The sequence below is a fragment of the Colias philodice genome, chromosome 29 (assembly GCF_061535455.1).
Source record: "Colias philodice isolate Cphi_HAF_F1 chromosome 29, ilColPhil1 Martin Lab GWU primary, whole genome shotgun sequence".
NCBI classification, from domain to species: Eukaryota; Metazoa; Arthropoda; class Insecta; order Lepidoptera; family Pieridae; genus Colias; species Colias philodice.
In genome coordinates, this window is record NC_143114.1 from 5,977,006 (window position 1) to 5,981,135 (window position 4,130).

General features: G+C 33.9%; 1 long non-coding RNA gene across 1 annotated transcript in view; it reads left to right on the forward strand.

Annotated features, from left to right (window-relative positions):
- Window positions 1-4,130, forward strand: part of LOC149476015 (uncharacterized) — a 232,628-nt gene that overhangs the window by 117,154 nt on the left and 111,344 nt on the right. The gene's annotated exons all lie outside the window — the stretch shown is intronic.

Below are 4,130 nucleotides of genomic sequence, written 5' to 3' on the forward strand. Positions count from 1 at the left end.
CCGCTTCTGTTGGTCTTAGCGTAATGATATATAGCCTATAGCCTTCCTCGATAAATGTGCTATCTAACACCGAAAGAATTTTTCATATCGGCCCAGTAGTTCCTGAAATTAGCGCGTTCATACAAACAAACTCTTTAGCTTTATAATATTAGTATAGATTACATCGATCTTATTTCAGTCAGCTCTTACACCATAAACGGCTCTTAAACTACAAAATAATTCAGTTAAAACACACGTTAACATACTCAAAGGCCCTTTGATCATTGGTATGACTAAGCTCGTACACCCGGCTGCGCACGGGTTTGATTCTATACGAATTACGCAGGTGTTTGGTAGATATGTATTATGTGTAAAGTTTAGCCGACGTGGGAAAAGGTTTATTGCGTATTAAACTGTGTAGAAATTGAGGATATTATTTGGTTTAGATGTGAATCAAAATTAGTAATATGTAATGTATGTAATTTTCCAAATAACCGCCTCCTTGGTACAGAGGTTGACGCGTGAGCGTAGCACCGAGGGGTCCTGGGTTCGATTCCCGGTGGAGACGAAGAAAAAAAAATGTCTTGGTCTGGTAGGACACAGAAGGCTGATTACCTACTTGTCCCTAAAGAGAATCGATCACTGAAACAGATGTATAATGCATCTGCCCCTTACCCCACTAGGGGACATGGGACTTCACTTATTGTATGTAATATGAAAAAAGGAACCAATAAAATAACGCTGAAAAGTCTGTTTATTTATTGTTTGTTTAAACTAATCTCAGGTACCTACCTACCACGATGCACGGGTCCTATTTGAAAAAACATTTCACTGATAGATAGACCATTTATCGAGGAAGGCTTAAGCGCGTCACACATGGTGAAGATACTATAATATTTTATGTTAAGATTCTCTAATATAAAATATTACAGTAAATTTTGTGTCAGTGTTTCGGGTCATTTGTAACAGGATGGCGGTTCTACAGGGGTCTTAGTACGCAATGACAAAAAGAAAAATGATGGTCAGGACGCTGATACCGGATACCTTAAGAGCGCATATTCTATTTAACGCAAGTCAAAAACTCCGCGATCTATTACGATAGATCGCGGCTTGCGCTATCCTTTTACTATGAACAGCATAGGTCCACAGGAGAGCGCCGAGCAACATGTCCTCTCTCTGGAAAGGCTCGCTGCCGACTGATTTTAATCGGGTCGCGCGCAGTGTTTTATAGTACTTTAAAAAAAATTGTAGAAAAATAATAGAGGTACCTTAGTTGATTTTTTAAATTTTATCTTATAAGTAAGACATTCTTTTATTGCAATATGTATAAATTATATTCAATAAAGTCAAATATCTTGGTGAAAATAATCATTTTGTCGACTATAATTTCTAAAATAATTCACATTGTTCGGATTTTAATTTCGTAAGTTAGGAGTCCAAAATAAAAAAATTTTCTAACTAACTATTTTAATAAGGATTTTTGCAGTTAGTTAAAAATAATTGTTTGTTAGATCTCTCAGCAATTTCAGATATTTTTAGCTTCGAAATTGACACTAAAAGTGAAATCAAGTAATCATCGGCTCAGTTATCTTGATGGTATTCAGAAATACTGTATTAATTGAAAAAAACTCTTAACTAACTACATAGACATTAAAATTTCCTAAAATTATTAGTAATTCATATGTTTGTAAGATAAGTGGTTGATGGACAATCTGGTTTGAAAAATCACATATTTGAGCCAAACAGCGCACGGACCGCGTACACGGCCTTAAGATACTGTAATTTTTTATATTAGAGAATCTTAACATAAAATATTATAGTATCTTCACCGTGTGTGATGCGCTTTACGCTTAGACCAATTAGAACGGAGCCATGCGGATAGAGTAGCTGTTCCGTCCTGTTTGCATAGGACATTTTAGTTTAAAATTCCATCCAAATCGGTAAGTACTGTGGTTAAGACAGACAGACTCACAGTTATATTATTAATATTTTCATATTTATTTTAATATTATTTCAACAGAATCAAACAAGTAATCCAATTCATTCCACTAAACCCTAAAGGACTCAGTTGCTTAATCACGTGTGTCTTATGTTAAGTTGAGTGTTAACCATGTGTTTACAAGCTTAGGGTGTGGCTCAGTGGTTAATATATTTGAAGGGTCGTGGGTTTGAAAGAAAGGCTGTACAGATAATAATCTATACTATATAATATTATAAAGCTGAAGAGTTTGTTTGAACGCGCTAATCTCAGGAACTACTGGTCTGATTTGAAAAATTCTTTCCCTGTTAGATAGCCCATTTATCGAGGAAGGCTATAGGCTATATATCATCACGCTAAGACCAACAGGAGCGGAGCAATGCGGGTGAAACCGCGGAGCACAGCTAGTAACTTATAATATGCTTTGTTTAGTCATGTATATCTTATTTTAAACTAGCTTACCACCCGCGGCTTCGCCCGCTTTGTCTAAAACCTAATAAATTATATTATACTAAAACCTTCCTCTTGAATTACACTACTATCTATTAAAAAAAACCGCATCAAAATCCGTTGCGTAGTTTTAAAGATTTAAGCATACAAAGGGACATAGGGACAGAGAAAGCGACTTTGTTTTATACTATGTAGTGATTGAGTGATAACTGCAGCTCTGTAGCAAGCTTAGGGTGTGGCTCAGTAGTTATTATCTTTGAAGGGTCGTGGGTTTGAAAGAAAGGCTGCACAGATAAGTAATAAGTTATAATATGCTTTGAAGTAGAGCTTATTTAGTAGAGTAATTTTAGAGGTGTCTATAGAGTTTTGTGTTGTTACAAAAACAAAACGGAAAAATGAATTTGACTTAAAAATGAAAATAAAATATTAACTAAATGTGTAAGTTTAACAAAAAAACAATTGTCAGATGATGTGACTTAAATGTGTGTTTGCTATTACAAACAAAATTCCTAACATTAGATTGAAATTAAGAATTCCCCTTTTTTTTTGTAAAACTTGAAGTTACTGCAATTAATTATAGACAAATTAAATTTTATAATTAAAACTAGCGGTTGCCCGCAGCTCATTATAGAAAAGATAAATTTCCATGGTAACTACAAAGTTTCGTCTCTTATTTTATCTCCTTGAGGATCAAAATCCTTTCTTAGCGGATGCCTACGCTTTAACATCTACCTGCATGCCAAATTTCAGCCCGATTCGTCCAGTGGTTTGAGCTCTGCGTTGATAGATCACTATTACAGTCACTCAGTCAGTCATCTTTCAGTTATATGTATAATTACATATTGTAATAAGGTCTTAAAATGTTGTATCCTTTAAAAGTATGCTCCGAAACGAGGGTATTGAACCTAGTCATACGAAATAGGGTAAAAAATAAAACATCAGGTATTCTTTCAGATATTTATTTACATCTGTATCTTAAAACTAAATATTATCTTATATCTAATAATATTTATAGTATTTCATGATATAATTGTTAGGTTTAACGCCCTTTGCCCTAGTATTATGTCCGAACTATTTTTAATCGAATCTATTTTTAATTCAAATAATCTGTAAGAAGTACATATTTAATCTTTATACAATCTTAAAATATAACTACATAACATGAAATATGTATTCTTTTAAACGCACTTCTAAAAGAAAGTCCACTTGAATTAATCTTCTTATATATAAAAATGAATCGCAAAATGTGTTGGTAAGCGCATAACTCGAGAACGGCTGAACCGATTTCGATAATTCTTTTTTTATTATATTCCTTGAAGTACGAGGATGGTTTTTATGTAGAGAAAACGTAAATATGTACCACGGGCGAAGCCGGGGCGGACCGCTAGTTTATAATAATTACTACTCGATCAAACTAAGTTTGCACCTCGCGTCGATTACTGACGCTTAGGTACGCCTAAGCGTCAGTAATCGACATCCTTTTTTGCAGACCGTAGTCTGCAAAAAAGGATTCGCTATGACTTAAAAAAAGTAAACAAATGTTTGTTAGATTTCACTTTGCATTTATTATTTATTTTGCAGTTTTGTGCAAACTTAGCTTGGTCGAGTTGTAGTTAGTTTAGTCTTTAAGTGCTTAATTGTTACAATACAAAGACACTGTTGGTAATATCTATCCTTTTTTTAAATACGTTTGTGTTATAAAGTTCCATTAAATATTCAATAG